Raw genomic sequence first — 17,768 nt, 5'->3', positions numbered from 1 at the left:
ATTCTGATACTAAGAAATGTAGGAGCAATGATTGATCTTTGATGAAATTCTAACTAAGTCTTGTTTTGACATCGCAGGACCATCTCCACAAGGTTAGTGCGATCTTCGGAGGAAAGCTTTATGATGTTCAGATCATCGCTACAGGCATAGACACCATCAAGCTGATGCATATCAGTGAAGAAGCGACAATTGAAGTTGAGCTTAAGCGGAATGATTCCAGTTTACTACACAAGGCAAGTTTGCAATCAACAAACTACTAGTAGTATGGAAATACAAATTTCACCATCAATCAAACACATTTCTTCCACTCATCTAATAACATGAAATCAAAACTGAGAAGTATAGAGACCATGCAAATTGTTGAATCGACCCAGAGATTTCACCATTTCTTCAATGAAGTTTTACAAGTCTTTTACAACATCTTGGCAACAATCTTTGCCTTCTCTCTCTACTCTACTCTAATTGCTATACTATTAACTGACTATTCACTAACTATTTACCCACCATTTTTCCACTATTCACTAACTATTTTCTATTATCCTTTACAAATGAAGAGCCAGGGCTTATATAGTGCCCTTAATACAATTCAATGGCTAAGATCAATTTGAGATCAATGGCCAAGATTCTACAATGAAAACCCTAATTAGGGTTTGTTACAACAAACTCAATTCTGACCAATGAAATAATTGTATTAATCGGACACATGCCTTCTCTGGAATATTCGACCAATGGATAGCCGAGGTAGGTACATCGAAGTTTGTGCCACCTTTAATGAGTCAAGTACATTGAATTTGGACATGCTGAGGTGGACCAACCCGACTGGAGGAATGATGACTAGGATGCCACCTTGTCTAATACTTGGTTGATTCTCAATTTGGTGATGCTTTCCTTCAAATGCTGGACTGGAAGATAGATGGAGAAGGTCGTCCTTAATGAAACTGGACTGGAGGAGATCGTCCTTGTCCTGACTTGATCTTCTTTGATGAGGGTCCGCCAAGTAGTTGATCTTCCGACTCCGGGGGTCGCTATTTGATGCCTACACAAAAGATTAAAGTTAGTCCTTGAGCACCATACCTTAAAGCATAGAAATTAAGACTTTTCAAGGGAAAGATTCAAGATATTAATTTGAAAATGTCATGATAAATCCAAAATTCTTCATTTTTCAATTAATTATGAATGAAATCAAATTCTCAAGACTTAGACCCTTTTTTAAAAAAAAAATTGCTATGAAAATCAAAACAAGCCTTGAATAAGAACTTCAAAATGATTCTTCATACCTTCCCTTGAATGCTTAACTATAAAACCTTGGAAAATAAAGAAAGAAGACCAGATTTTGCTGGACAAGGGTTGAATTGTGGTCCTCCTTTGGATGAAGTACGCCTCCATTAGCCTTCAAAAGAGCTTCACCTTCTTTAGCCTCCAACACTTAGCAAAAATTTGCCTCCAATCTGCTGGATTTCGCTCCTCAATCTGCTCCTCAAAATCGCACTTAGAAGGAATGAATGAATGATTTGAAATTTGAAACAACACTCCTCCTTTATATAGGGCGCTCAACCTAATTTCCCTCAAGGCCGACTTGGCAAATAGGGCAAAAAATAAAATAAAATACCTCTCAAAAGATGGCCGACTTGTTTGTAAAGGCACAATAATGATTTTGAGCGCTCACTTTGTATTTTTTAAATTTTAAAATTAATTTCAAGGCTTCAAAGGTGGGTTTTTTCATTTGTTTTAAGGCTTGGAAATTAGTTAATTAAATTATGAAGGCCTTAATTCATGCGAACTTGATTTAGCTTCCCAAATGTCTTGAATTTGGCAAATTTAGTGAAAATTGTGGGCTAGCTTAGGAATATTAAGGTTTGATCAAGACTTAATGAAACTTGTTTCCTCCTTAAGCATCAAAATATCCAAAGTGATGGTTTGAACCCCTTGTCTAGACTTTCTCACTTGATAAAATTGAAATTTTCTCAACCAATATTTGCAAATTTCCATGTCTTTGTATTCTCAATCTTGCAATTTGCCTTAGACTCAATCAAACAAGGTTGAATGATAGATTTTTTTGATATTTTCGCCCTGGACCCTTTGGAAGGGTCAGGAGTGATTTTTCCAATTAGGTCTTGAATATCTCATTTCTTTCACTCCAAAATCTCCCGGAAGGCGAGCTTATGCTTGTTTTGACCTAATCAAGTCTTGCATTTCAATTTTTTATGAGGAAATTAGGTGAAAATGTGAATTTCGCCCTGGACCCTCTGGAAGGGTCAGGAACAATTTTTCAATTTTGGGCCAAAATTTCACCTTAGTTTGATCATTAAACTCCTTCAAGGCGATCTCCAGGGTTCTGTTACCTATTTTTCGCTCCTGGCTGAAAAATAGGTTGAGAATGCTAGCATGAACAAAAGAAAGCTAGTGTATACTTATTCTCTATTTTGTGTTTTAAAAATGATGTTTCTAAGTACTTTTATTCTGTAACAGCAAGGAAAAAACATCTCATTGCAAAGAAAAGTAGTTTTTATTCATTTTCAAAATGCGTCCCACACAGGAGCCGTGGGACTAGCTACGTATATCCAATGCAGAAGAGAAATATACACATATGTATGCAAGTACAAAGAAAAATAGGGCATGTCAGAAGTGGAACCAGTCATTGCCTGAATGACTGGAACAGTTGGAGACGCTCGTCGTAGCCTTTGTCTTGCTGCTCCCCCCCGGTCCGTTGATGTTTTCCTTCTGATCTGCAAAAAAGGGTGAAACAAGCAATGTGTTAGAACATTTAGTTCTAAGCAATATCTGGCTGCATTTCTGACATATGTACTAATGCACGCATATGTATATATGATCCCTACGTACATCGAATGCATATAGCTCGCAAGTACAAAGGAATCTCCAAAAGGCAAAATCAGATCAAAGGAAAGCCACCATAAAAATGCATTTTTGCTAACAGGTTTGTTTCATGTGCAGGAAAAGGAAAAAGGACAGTTTGCTGGTCATAAAATTCAATAAGATGAGTGGAGACGAATGCGGCTCCCACAAGGGTTGAGCCCAGCTCATGTGAGGAAAATCAAGGTTTAATGCAATCAAATCATGTCAGGGCTGGTGATAAAGGGGAGAAGACATTCAAATTCTAGTCATTATTCCATTTGGGATTAACAGTCTTTATCCTGATTACGGGGGTGGAGTTACTGTCAAATTTTTTTTCAGATTGTGGTACTAGTTGCAAAACAATGGCAGCCATTGTTTAAAGACAAAGTCGGATTTATAGGTGATCAGTCACCTGGGCCACACCAGAATGAGGGTGAAGCCCTGCTCACGAGTTCACTTCAGCCTTATGTGAGTGTGGACAATCAAGAATCAAACCAATTATCAGATTCCAGCTACATGTGAGGTATGATAGTCTACAGTAAGATTGATTTTCCTTGTTTCATACACATGATTACACTAAGAAATACTTGTTAAGATCAGATGACCAGTATTGTCTAAGAGAGCTGATTTTAGAAACTAGGAGATTGCCTAATAGGAAGGGCTTACAATTTGATAATGAAATTGGTTTGTCATGGGTACTTCACCATTGTGGGGTTGGTTGGAGGCAAATAAAATAACAGCTAAGGAGATGCAGATATGTATCGGTTTTATGACAGCTAAGGCAGCTAAGAAAATGTGTCTTACAGCTGGACACCTCGTAGACCAGCACTTACGGGGATACAACCTACTCTGGAAGCAGATGCAATTAAGTACAACGAAGACGCTTTGAAGAAGCATACACATGATTCTAATTTTCTGAAAGTGACCAGTAGTCCTTTGCCATCACATGAGCCTTGCATTGAGGACCACTCAAGAATGGATTGATAAGTATGAAGTTAAAGATGAAAATTCAGACTTCTTACAGTCTGATTTTGCATCAGCAGTCGAAAAAGAGCTTGAGAAGATACACCAAAGACAAGACAGTATTCAAGGACAATCACTTGGGCAAAATCAGGGCCATATGACGGGACAACTCAACAAGTGACAGTTTTTTGCAAAAGAAGATGGTAGTAAATGAAAGATTAGTCAAGCATGCCAAGAAAAACATCATAATGATATTTAGTTTAGAGACTACAGGTTTGGTTTGTGAATGTATTACAGCAAGGGTTGTTAGTTGAAAACAAATATGCAGAGTCATAGATGGAGGGACAGTCATGAACAGATTGTCAAGGAACACATTTGGCATTGTGTGAGTTTTCCCAAGAGTTAAAGGAACTTCAGAACATATTTCAAGGGGATATATGGCCAGTGTGAAGAGCTTTTGTAATGCAAATCATGGCTGTTAATTATTGAAAATGGTGTAAGCAAAGAGCAGATCCAAGGAGGTTAGACACTGTGAAAGCCTGTAATGTCCCCTTCTCACTGATGTTCTTTCAGAGGTCCATTAGCCTATTCCTGAGACCCGTAGGCTAGGTGGAATGAGTAATCAGGGTCTAGCATCGATGAAACGAAGACTTACTATTTTTAGTAAGTCAGGGGATGACCGTTCTGGTGCCATTGTCCGACCAAACACTCCTTGCTTTGCCTCTGGACGCGATGATCATATTTTTCTGAGCATTAATTCTTGACTTACTATTTTTAGTAAGTGGCTGGGTGGCACATTTCTATTTTTGGCAGTAGTCAGGGGTTTGAATTCTGCAGCAGTTTGTGGTCGTCTGGGTTCAGTTTCATCTTGGAGGTGATAATAATCAGTGCGGGAGATATTTGCAACATAATTAAATATTATTTCCTTTCCTAAGGTTAATATTTAATTAATCTATTTATTGGATGCTGGTTTATTAAATTTGGGATTAATGCCTGTTTAATCCTAAGTTGGGCGAAATTCAATTATTTTATGGGATGTGAAATGTTTTTTTTAAAAGGGATATTATTTCACTTTACATCGCCATTTTGTGCCTAAGTGTCCAACGTGGGTCCTCCCCTCTCTTGGGCGTGACTTTTGACTTAGGGAGTTGGGCGCTACTCTTGGGTCCACATGAAAGTGGAATGAAATTCAAATGCAAGCGTGGAATTTGGAGGGATGTCATTTGGATTTGAAGAATGAAGTTATAAATATGAGGCTTGGGTTCCCATTTGGACCATCTTGAAAATCTGTAATGTTATGCTGCCGGATTGGCGACAGAACTTGAGGCTTCGGAGTGCGTCTCCCTAGTGCTACCCGGTTTCGTACTTGAAATACAGTACCTAGCTGTGCCTTGTATTCTCCTATCGCTTTCAGAGCTTTGCCATAGACATCTTGGTGTTGCAACGATTCTGGACTTGCTGGTTTTGCCTGTGGCTGAAACACATTTTTGCTCACATCTCTCTGTTGGAGCGTCTGATAGTTATGGGTATTATTCCTATCTTCCTTCCCAGCACTGGCAAATAAGTTTGTAAGTTTTTAGCCCATTTGTTTGAGTATTGATTTAATTATGCAAAATCGAAATTCCTAGTCTAGGCGTGGGTTTTTTGGGTTGCATTGGGATGCGTGCAAAATAAAAAGAGGGTTGTTTGGGGTGTGGCTGTGATTGGTTGTCATTGTATTGGATGTATGGTGGGATTGGGCTTGATTTGAGTCAATTCGGGTAAGAATTGAGTGAGTTATGAGTATTTTCATGTTTTCATGGGCTGCTGGAACTGTACTTTCAGCCTGCAGAGCAGTGTAACAGAAAATTACAGTATTGTGTAGAAATCTGCAGTTAATCTTCTCATCTCATCTCCTTATTGTAAGGATTGTTTCAGTAGTACTGAGCATCCCATTCTATCTGCTTATTTTTGTACTTCCCACTGCATAAGTGGAAGAGGCTGGCTTGCCGCCTTCTCAGTTTTGTAATTCAGTTTTCTTTGATAAATAGTCCTCCCGCTGAAATATGCGGTAGAGTGATGTTTTAATGTAATGTCCTCCCGCTGAATAAGTGGTCGAGTGATAAAGTTCAATGTTTTGGTCCTCCCGCTGAAATATGCGGTAGAGTGATTGTTAATGTAATGTCCTCCCGCTGAAATACGCGGTAGAGTGATTGAACTTCTATTTCTTGTAATAGTTCCCTTGGTCGGTTTACCGCCAAGAAGTTTAGTTTCTATCCTGCTGGATAAGCAGAAGGGGATGGCTTGCCGCCCATGCAGTTGTAATGTTCAGTTTGTTTATTGATGCTGACGATCCTCGAAACACCGTATGCTCTCACCCTCCCAGTCTGGGCTCTCGGTGAACAAAAGGTGTAAGGGTTCCCTTTAGTTGTTTTGCTTATTACTCTAACCTTAACGGGTAATTGTTGTGGATGAATTGCTATTGGCCTGAAAAAACAAAAAAAAATTAGTGGGATATTACAAAGCCCTTACCAGCCACAAAGCAAACTATTTCTTTCAGTCAGACCAAGTACACTACAAAGTAATCTCCATGTTTTGTTGTCAAACCTTTAAAAAAAAAAAAAAAAAGTAACCCAAGGGCTCTAACCATGTCTGCTAAAAGGCTTTTTGAAGATTTGTTTATTATAAGTTTCCAAATGTTCTTAAGGGGGGTTGAAGTTTTAAAGAGACTGTAATGATTGTTCAAGGGGCAGTCCTATGCAAGAAAAAGGACGGTTCAGAGGTCTACTACACACATAGATGACCATGAATGAGATCAAATTGTGGCATTAAGATCATGAAGACACAAAGAAGACTTTGTGACCTGGAATATAGTCACAATGATGTATATCACAATAAAGGGCTATTTGTGAGTATCAAAGTCTCAGTGACCTTTAAAGATGAATACAGTCCAAGTACACTATGGGAAAGTTAGTAAAGGAGCAGTCACAGGTCCCTCAAGGGAAAATAACAATGTTAGTAAATCTTATCCAAGACACCAATAAGAGCCAAGAAGAGCACATATAGAGCAGCAGAAAGGTTTCAGAATGGATGGATGGCAATAGAGGACTTAGATTGGGTTTGAGCGACCTTGCCATCCGCTTAGACTTGATAGCTAAAGTTCGTGGCATAAGCAGTGCTGAGAACTATTTTAAAGATCTTCCTGGGAAAGCCAAGAACCAAAAAGCATATGGTGCACTTCTGAACTCTTACGTAGGAAATAAACTGACTGAAAAGGGCAGAGGGACTTATGGTAAAGATTAAGGAATTTGGTTTTTCTTTAAAGGCACTTCCATACAATAACATGATGACTCTTTATAGGGCATTAGGTCAGCCAGAGAAAGTACTATCTTTGATACAAGATATGAAGGTTGATAATATTTTACCTGATTCATTTACTTACAAAATTTGGATGAACAGTTGTGCTGACCTTTCAGACATTAATGGAGTGGAGAAAGTATTAGATGAATTGAAACATGATGGCAGATTCAAATAAGATTGGTCCATATCTAGTAACTTGTCAGCCATTTATATCAAAGAGGGGTTAATTAAGAAAGCACAGGATGCCCTGAAAGAAACAGAGCACAAGATTTTCATGAAGAAGGATCGTGATGCTTATAAGTCCCTTATTATCATGCATAGCAAGCTTGGTGATAAACCTAAGGTATATTCAGTGTGGAAGAAATTTGCAAGAGTCTTTCCTAAGAGGACCAGCACAGACTATATATGTATGCTTACTGCATTGGTGAAGCTAGGGGACATCAAGGGAGTTGAGAAGTGTCTTAAAGGATGGGAATATGATGGCCTGAGTTATGATATCAGAGTGCCAAATGTATTAATTGGTGCTTATCTTACTGAAGGAAGGATAAAAGAGGCAGAATCACTTCTTCAACATACCCAGAATAAAGGAGACTAAAAGAAAAGATGATGCAGACATCTCCTTCTCATATGAGTTTGAGGCTAAAGACATCAATGGGCAGTAAATCAACGCTCTTTCCAACTTCTGCAAGAATACTTGAATGCTGTAAAAGGATTTAGTAGCCCCGAACAGCATTCTTATCATTTGATATTTTATCTCCATTGTGACACTACTAGTGAAAAACTTGAGAAAGTTAAGGTTTCACTACCATGTCCACAGGTTCGGTTTCTTTCCCCAAACAGGGCAACAATTCTGCCCGCGACGCGTGCAGCTCTTGGAAACCTTCTATTTGTGGTTTGTCAAGACATGTTAAAGGTGGTTTAACTGATGAGGAAGACAGTCTAAGAATCTCTGATCTGTTGCAGCAAGCATCAGAAATACAGAGGCATAATGAAACATCTCTTTTGGGCATGGAGCAGAAGTTGGTAGTTGTAAAAAAATGCGATGTGCATAAGACATGGAGTCAGGGTTTCATTTTGTTCAGCACTGGCAGGCTTAACTCTAAAGCAACAACTAGCATGGTTGCATACATTAGGTAAAGCCTTTGATTTATGCAAAGAGATAAAATTGCTAGGACATTCAGTTTTGATTGGTGGCCACTATGGAGTTGATAACCTTGGGAATCTCTGGTTAAATCATGAAGACAATGAAGAGAAGTGGTCTGCATTTTTGTCTGCTGCTGACCTTGTGACAGCCTTGAAGTATAAGAGAGAAGCAACATTAAGACGTGCAAAGGAGCTAAAAGTGGCAAAGTTGATGGAGATAGAAATGATATTTACACATGATCCCTTGTCAATTCACCCACGTTACTCACAGTTCCTCAATAAGATTTCTGAGAGTGCCTTACAACATGAAGCTGTGGGTGGGGGCAAATTTTATGAGCTACCTGTCAAAGTTTTAGGCAGTCCAAATGAACTTGGATATTATGAAAGGAGGAAAATAACCCTACAGTACCAAGGAGAATAGCTTGCAAATGCAACAGATCACATAAGTAATTTTTTACAGAAAATATAAGCAGATGGAGAGCAAGTGCGTGCCATGAAGCTTACAGAGAAATGCAACAAATTACATGAATGATTTTTTACAGAACATGCGAGCAGATACAGAACAGGTTCAAATACATGAAAGTTTTCAAAAAAACGTAAAGGAAAGCCAACATATTTCATTAAAAAAGCTTTTCTTTCTTTCCAGAATCGAAAAAATGGCGGACCTGTGCAAAAGTGAAGATGCAAGATGAAGCGAGCGCCCAGCAAGCAAGGAAGCCGAACTCCCAACGCTCAGAAGGTACCCAGAAACACAAAAGGTTTTCCACAGCGGCTCCAGAATGAGCCCGAAACCAGCAAATGCAAAGAAAGAGGAGGCGGCCATAGCAAAAAACAGGGCCCAGCGCTCAAGGATGCGCCCAGAACTGAAGAATGCATCATTTCTTTTCCTTCAAACCCTAAGCGACGCCCAGTGCAGAGCGGTTTCCAGAATGCTCGAAAGACAAAAAGTGAAGATGCGAATGAGGATTTTAGGGTTTTCATTTCCCTTAAAATGTCTTCTTTAAAAAATCATTTCTTTTCCTTCATATGCCACGCGCTATGTATGGTGGACAGGTTCGCTTATATCTTCAAGTGATGATTAATCACTTTAAAACTTTGTAAAAGCCTTGTAAATCATTTGGCTTCCTAAGTGATTCTTATCACTTTGTCCCCCCCCTTGCTATTATCTTTAGCAAGTTCTGTTTGTAAAAGTTCAAAAATACGCCCTCAAGCATTACAATGTCTTTTTAAAAAAAGTTTTCTTTTTATTTAAAAAATTTATCATTTTTTGATTAAAAATTTGTTTAATATTATTCTTATTTAATATTTAAAAAATAATAAATTATAATAAAAAATTTTATTTATTAAAGTGTTAATAAAACACTTTTATTAAATATAATTTTTATTACACTTTATTATTATTTAATAAATAAAATTAATAAAATTGTATTATTTAAGTGATTTATTTATTATCGCTTTAAATAAAACAATTCTATTACTTTTATATTATTAAAACTTTTAAATATAAATAAAAATAAAATCAAACAAATGTTTGACCAAATAGTAATAAATCTTTTTTTTAAAAAAATCACTTTATTAGATATTTTTTGTTTGGGCAGAAGGAGGGATATTTTTGCATTTATGAGGGCTTGCAGGCCTGTCAGAGGCATTTCAGAAGCATTTATGTTGCATTTATGAGGTTTTATGTTTGCAGAATGGATGACTTAGCCTTTTGGCTCAGGTTTATCCCTTTTGAGATATTTTTGAGGCCCAAAAGTTAGGGTTTTTGAGTTTGCTCGACCTAAAAGGAGGAGGTGGAGTCTTCTTGATATGTTTGAAAAAAGGCATATATACTGGGAGCCTTCTTTTTTGTAAAGGTTCTGATTCATTCATCTTGGAGCAGACTGTAATTTTTTGGTTCTCTCTGCAAGAATGGATGTCTTTGTAACACATTTTCAGGATTTATGAAGCTTGGTGATACCTGTTTGGCAAGGATAATAGCTTGGTTTGCTGCTCTACTTCTCATCTTTCTTTGTTACTGCATCTTCAGGGTTAGTCAGTTCTTTGGTGGTTGGCTTTTGCCCCCCTTAAAATTTACATCTCCTTTTGATGCCTTATGCAGAAATACATGTTCTACTTGCAGGTCATAAGCTGTGTTTTAATGATTAATGGTCTTAGGTTGTGAAAAAAGGATTTTTTCCCTCTTAGGACTGTGATTATCCAGCCTGTTTATGAAGCATTGATGCAAGGGTTATGAGTTGTTGGTCAGTGTGAAAAAGGGTTCATTATCATTGCTGTACTGTGTGTCTTTTGCTTAGATAGATTCCAAAAAGAATACCATCTGGTGCAATCACCTTAGTTTCAAGTTTTAGTTTTTGTATTATCTCCTCCTTACTCTTTTCCCTGAAGAAATTGTTAGTTTAGGTGCAGAATCTGAAAAGAACCAGCTTACTCTGGAGGTTCACTCCATTTTTTAGGCAACCCACAGGCCTAGGAGGGTTCCCATGTGTCACAGGCCTGCTGAGTTGATAGCTTAGCAAATAGGGGTGCAGGTCCAAGTGATAACAGCATTTTTTGATTAAAAATTTGTTTAATATTATTCTTATTTAATATTTAAAAAATAATAAATTATAATAAAAAATTTTATTTATTAAAGTGTTAATAAAACACTTTTATTAAATATAATTTTTATTACACTTTATTATTATTTAATAAATAAAATTAATAAAATTGTATTATTTAAGTGATTTATTTATTATCGCTTTAAATAAAACAATTCTATTACTTTTATATTATTAAAACTTTTAAATATAAATAAAAATAAAATCAAACAAATGTTTGACCAAATAGTAATAAATCTTTTTTTTAAAAAAATCACTTTATTAGATATTTTTTGTTTGGGCAGAAGGAGGGATATTTTTGCATTTATGAGGGCTTGCAGGCCTGTCAGAGGCATTTCAGAAGCATTTATGTTGCATTTATGAGGTTTTATGTTTGCAGAATGGATGACTTAGCCTTTTGGCTCAGGTTTATCCCTTTTGAGATATTTTTGAGGCCCAAAAGTTAGGGTTTTTGAGTTTGCTCGACCTAAAAGGAGGAGGTGGAGTCTTCTTGATATGTTTGAAAAAAGGCATATATACTGGGAGCCTTCTTTTTTGTAAAGGTTCTGATTCATTCATCTTGGAGCAGACTGTAATTTTTTGGTTCTCTCTGCAAGAATGGATGTCTTTGTAACACATTTTCAGGATTTATGAAGCTTGGTGATACCTGTTTGGCAAGGATAATAGCTTGGTTTGCTGCTCTACTTCTCATCTTTCTTTGTTACTGCATCTTCAGGGTTAGTCAGTTCTTTGGTGGTTGGCTTTTGCCCCCCTTAAAATTTACATCTCCTTTTGATGCCTTATGCAGAAATACATGTTCTACTTGCAGGTCATAAGCTGTGTTTTAATGATTAATGGTCTTAGGTTGTGAAAAAAGGATTTTTTCCCTCTTAGGACTGTGATTATCCAGCCTGTTTATGAAGCATTGATGCAAGGGTTATGAGTTGTTGGTCAGTGTGAAAAAGGGTTCATTATCATTGCTGTACTGTGTGTCTTTTGCTTAGATAGATTCCAAAAAGAATACCATCTGGTGCAATCACCTTAGTTTCAAGTTTTAGTTTTTGTATTATCTCCTCCTTACTCTTTTCCCTGAAGAAATTGTTAGTTTAGGTGCAGAATCTGAAAAGAACCAGCTTACTCTGGAGGTTCACTCCATTTTTTAGGCAACCCACAGGCCTAGGAGGGTTCCCATGTGTCACAGGCCTGCTGAGTTGATAGCTTAGCAAATAGGGGTGCAGGTCCAAGTGATAACAGCATTTTTTGATTAAAAATTTGTTTAATATTATTCTTATTTAATATTTAAAAAATAATAAATTATAATAAAAATTTTTATTTATTAAAGTGTTAATAAAACACTTTTATTAAATATAATTTTTATTACACTTTATTATTATTTAATAAATAAAATTAATAAAATTGTATTATTTAAGTGATTTATTTATTATCGCTTTAAATAAAACAATTCTATTACTTTTATATTATTAAAACTTTTAAATATAAATAAAAATAAAATCAAACAAATGTTTGACCAAATAGTAATAAATCTTTTTTTTAAAAAAATCACTTTATTAGATATTTTTTGTTTGGGCAGAAGGAGGGATATTTTTGCATTTATGAGGGCTTGCAGGCCTGTCAGAGGCATTTCAGAAGCATTTATGTTGCATTTATGAGGTTTTATGTTTGCAGAATGGATGACTTAGCCTTTTGGCTCAGGTTTATCCCTTTTGAGATATTTTTGAGGCCCAAAAGTTAGGGTTTTTGAGTTTGCTCGACCTAAAAGGAGGAGGTGGAGTCTTCTTGATATGTTTGAAAAAAGGCATATATACTGGGAGCCTTCTTTTTTGTAAAGGTTCTGATTCATTCATCTTGGAGCAGACTGTAATTTTTTGGTTCTCTCTGCAAGAATGGATGTCTTTGTAACACATTTTCAGGATTTATGAAGCTTGGTGATACCTGTTTGGCAAGGATAATAGCTTGGTTTGCTGCTCTACTTCTCATCTTTCTTTGTTACTGCATCTTCAGGGTTAGTCAGTTCTTTGGTGGTTGGCTTTTGCCCCCCTTAAAATTTACATCTCCTTTTGATGCCTTATGCAGAAATACATGTTCTACTTGCAGGTCATAAGCTGTGTTTTAATGATTAATGGTCTTAGGTTGTGAAAAAAGGATTTTTTCCCTCTTAGGACTGTGATTATCCAGCCTGTTTATGAAGCATTGATGCAAGGGTTATGAGTTGTTGGTCAGTGTGAAAAAGGGTTCATTATCATTGCTGTACTGTGTGTCTTTTGCTTAGATAGATTCCAAAAAGAATACCATCTGGTGCAATCACCTTAGTTTCAAGTTTTAGTTTTTGTATTATCTCCTCCTTACTCTTTTCCCTGAAGAAATTGTTAGTTTAGGTGCAGAATCTGAAAAGAACCAGCTTACTCTGGAGGTTCACTCCATTTTTTAGGCAACCCACAGGCCTAGGAGGGTTCCCATGTGTCACAGGCCTGCTGAGTTGATAGCTTAGCAAATAGGGGTGCAGGTCCAAGTGATAACAGCATTTTTTGATTAAAAATTTGTTTAATATTATTCTTATTTAATATTTAAAAAATAATAAATTATAATAAAAATTTTTATTTATTAAAGTGTTAATAAAACACTTTTATTAAATATAATTTTTATTACACTTTATTATTATTTAATAAATAAAATTAATAAAATTGTATTATTTAAGTGATTTATTTATTATCGCTTTAAATAAAACAATTCTATTACTTTTATATTATTAAAACTTTTAAATATAAATAAAAATAAAATCAAACAAATGTTTGACCAAATAGTAATAAATCTTTTTTTTAAAAAAATCACTTTATTAGATATTTTTTGTTTGGGCAGAAGGAGGGATATTTTTGCATTTATGAGGGCTTGCAGGCCTGTCAGAGGCATTTCAGAAGCATTTATGTTGCATTTATGAGGTTTTATGTTTGCAGAATGGATGACTTAGCCTTTTGGCTCAGGTTTATCCCTTTTGAGATATTTTTGAGGCCCAAAAGTTAGGGTTTTTGAGTTTGCTCGACCTAAAAGGAGGAGGTGGAGTCTTCTTGATATGTTTGAAAAAAGGCATATATACTGGGAGCCTTCTTTTTTGTAAAGGTTCTGATTCATTCATCTTGGAGCAGACTGTAATTTTTTGGTTCTCTCTGCAAGAATGGATGTCTTTGTAACACATTTTCAGGATTTATGAAGCTTGGTGATACCTGTTTGGCAAGGATAATAGCTTGGTTTGCTGCTCTACTTCTCATCTTTCTTTGTTACTGCATCTTCAGGGTTAGTCAGTTCTTTGGTGGTTGGCTTTTGCCCCCCTTAAAATTTACATCTCCTTTTGATGCCTTATGCAGAAATACATGTTCTACTTGCAGGTCATAAGCTGTGTTTTAATGATTAATGGTCTTAGGTTGTGAAAAAAGGATTTTTTCCCTCTTAGGACTGTGATTATCCAGCCTGTTTATGAAGCATTGATGCAAGGGTTATGAGTTGTTGGTCAGTGTGAAAAAGGGTTCATTATCATTGCTGTACTGTGTGTCTTTTGCTTAGATAGATTCCAAAAAGAATACCATCTGGTGCAATCACCTTAGTTTCAAGTTTTAGTTTTTGTATTATCTCCTCCTTACTCTTTTCCCTGAAGAAATTGTTAGTTTAGGTGCAGAATCTGAAAAGAACCAGCTTACTCTGGAGGTTCACTCCATTTTTTAGGCAACCCACAGGCCTAGGAGGGTTCCCATGTGTCACAGGCCTGCTGAGTTGATAGCTTAGCAAATAGGGGTGCAGGTCCAAGTGATAACAGCATTTTTTGATTAAAAATTTGTTTAATATTATTCTTATTTAATATTTAAAAAATAATAAATTATAATAAAAATTTTTATTTATTAAAGTGTTAATAAAACACTTTTATTAAATATAATTTTTATTACACTTTATTATTATTTAATAAATAAAATTAATAAAATTGTATTATTTAAGTGATTTATTTATTATCGCTTTAAATAAAACAATTCTATTACTTTTATATTATTAAAACTTTTAAATATAAATAAAAATAAAATCAAACAAATGTTTGACCAAATAGTAATAAATCTTTTTTTTAAAAAAATCACTTTATTAGATATTTTTTGTTTGGGCAGAAGGAGGGATATTTTTGCATTTATGAGGGCTTGCAGGCCTGTCAGAGGCATTTCAGAAGCATTTATGTTGCATTTATGAGGTTTTATGTTTGCAGAATGGATGACTTAGCCTTTTGGCTCAGGTTTATCCCTTTTGAGATATTTTTGAGGCCCAAAAGTTAGGGTTTTTGAGTTTGCTCGACCTAAAAGGAGGAGGTGGAGTCTTCTTGATATGTTTGAAAAAAGGCATATATACTGGGAGCCTTCTTTTTTGTAAAGGTTCTGATTCATTCATCTTGGAGCAGACTGTAATTTTTTGGTTCTCTCTGCAAGAATGGATGTCTTTGTAACACATTTTCAGGATTTATGAAGCTTGGTGATACCTGTTTGGCAAGGATAATAGCTTGGTTTGCTGCTCTACTTCTCATCTTTCTTTGTTACTGCATCTTCAGGGTTAGTCAGTTCTTTGGTGGTTGGCTTTTGCCCCCCTTAAAATTTACATCTCCTTTTGATGCCTTATGCAGAAATACATGTTCTACTTGCAGGTCATAAGCTGTGTTTTAATGATTAATGGTCTTAGGTTGTGAAAAAAGGATTTTTTCCCTCTTAGGACTGTGATTATCCAGCCTGTTTATGAAGCATTGATGCAAGGGTTATGAGTTGTTGGTCAGTGTGAAAAAGGGTTCATTATCATTGCTGTACTGTGTGTCTTTTGCTTAGATAGATTCCAAAAAGAATACCATCTGGTGCAATCACCTTAGTTTCAAGTTTTAGTTTTTGTATTATCTCCTCCTTACTCTTTTCCCTGAAGAAATTGTTAGTTTAGGTGCAGAATCTGAAAAGAACCAGCTTACTCTGGAGGTTCACTCCATTTTTTAGGCAACCCACAGGCCTAGGAGGGTTCCCATGTGTCACAGGCCTGCTGAGTTGATAGCTTAGCAAATAGGGGTGCAGGTCCAAGTGATAACAGCATTTTTTGATTAAAAATTTGTTTAATATTATTCTTATTTAATATTTAAAAAATAATAAATTATAATAAAAATTTTTATTTATTAAAGTGTTAATAAAACACTTTTATTAAATATAATTTTTATTACACTTTATTATTATTTAATAAATAAAATTAATAAAATTGTATTATTTAAGTGATTTATTTATTATCGCTTTAAATAAAACAATTCTATTACTTTTATATTATTAAAACTTTTAAATATAAATAAAAATAAAATCAAACAAATGTTTGACCAAATAGTAATAAATCTTTTTTTTAAAAAAATCACTTTATTAGATATTTTTTGTTTGGGCAGAAGGAGGGATATTTTTGCATTTATGAGGGCTTGCAGGCCTGTCAGAGGCATTTCAGAAGCATTTATGTTGCATTTATGAGGTTTTATGTTTGCAGAATGGATGACTTAGCCTTTTGGCTCAGGTTTATCCCTTTTGAGATATTTTTGAGGCCCAAAAGTTAGGGTTTTTGAGTTTGCTCGACCTAAAAGGAGGAGGTGGAGTCTTCTTGATATGTTTGAAAAAAGGCATATATACTGGGAGCCTTCTTTTTTGTAAAGGTTCTGATTCATTCATCTTGGAGCAGACTGTAATTTTTTGGTTCTCTCTGCAAGAATGGATGTCTTTGTAACACATTTTCAGGATTTATGAAGCTTGGTGATACCTGTTTGGCAAGGATAATAGCTTGGTTTGCTGCTCTACTTCTCATCTTTCTTTGTTACTGCATCTTCAGGGTTAGTCAGTTCTTTGGTGGTTGGCTTTTGCCCCCCTTAAAATTTACATCTCCTTTTGATGCCTTATGCAGAAATACATGTTCTACTTGCAGGTCATAAGCTGTGTTTTAATGATTAATGGTCTTAGGTTGTGAAAAAAGGATTTTTTCCCTCTTAGGACTGTGATTATCCAGCCTGTTTATGAAGCATTGATGCAAGGGTTATGAGTTGTTGGTCAGTGTGAAAAAGGGTTCATTATCATTGCTGTACTGTGTGTCTTTTGCTTAGATAGATTCCAAAAAGAATACCATCTGGTGCAATCACCTTAGTTTCAAGTTTTAGTTTTTGTATTATCTCCTCCTTACTCTTTTCCCTGAAGAAATTGTTAGTTTAGGTGCAGAATCTGAAAAGAACCAGCTTACTCTGGAGGTTCACTCCATTTTTTAGGCAACCCACAGGCCTAGGAGGGTTCCCATGTGTCACAGGCCTGCTGAGTTGATAGCTTAGCAAATAGGGGTGCAGGTCCAAGTGATAACAGCATTTTTTGATTAAAAATTTGTTTAATATTATTCTTATTTAATATTTAAAAAATAATAAATTATAATAAAAATTTTTATTTATTAAAGTGTTAATAAAACACTTTTATTAAATATAATTTTTATTACACTTTATTATTATTTAATAAATAAAATTAATAAAATTGTATTATTTAAGTGATTTATTTATTATCGCTTTAAATAAAACAATTCTATTACTTTTATATTATTAAAACTTTTAAATATAAATAAAAATAAAATCAAACAAATGTTTGACCAAATAGTAATAAATCTTTTTTTTAAAAAAATCACTTTATTAGATATTTTTTGTTTGGGCAGAAGGAGGGATATTTTTGCATTTATGAGGGCTTGCAGGCCTGTCAGAGGCATTTCAGAAGCATTTATGTTGCATTTATGAGGTTTTATGTTTGCAGAATGGATGACTTAGCCTTTTGGCTCAGGTTTATCCCTTTTGAGATATTTTTGAGGCCCAAA

General features: G+C 35.3%; 1 pseudogene; it reads left to right on the top strand.

Annotated features, from left to right (window-relative positions):
• Nucleotides 1-2,646: 2,646 nt before the first annotated feature.
• On the top strand, nt 2,647-7,750 carry LOC131062828 (large ribosomal subunit protein mL101 (rPPR4)-like; annotated as a pseudogene).
• Nucleotides 7,751-17,768: the final 10,018 nt, after the last annotated feature.

The sequence above is a fragment of the Cryptomeria japonica genome, chromosome 10, assembly GCF_030272615.1.
Source record: "Cryptomeria japonica chromosome 10, Sugi_1.0, whole genome shotgun sequence".
Lineage (NCBI taxonomy): Eukaryota > Viridiplantae > Streptophyta > Pinopsida > Cupressales > Cupressaceae > Cryptomeria > Cryptomeria japonica.
The sequence above is the reverse complement of the archived record's forward strand: the minus strand, read 5'-3'. Positions and strand labels throughout refer to the sequence as shown.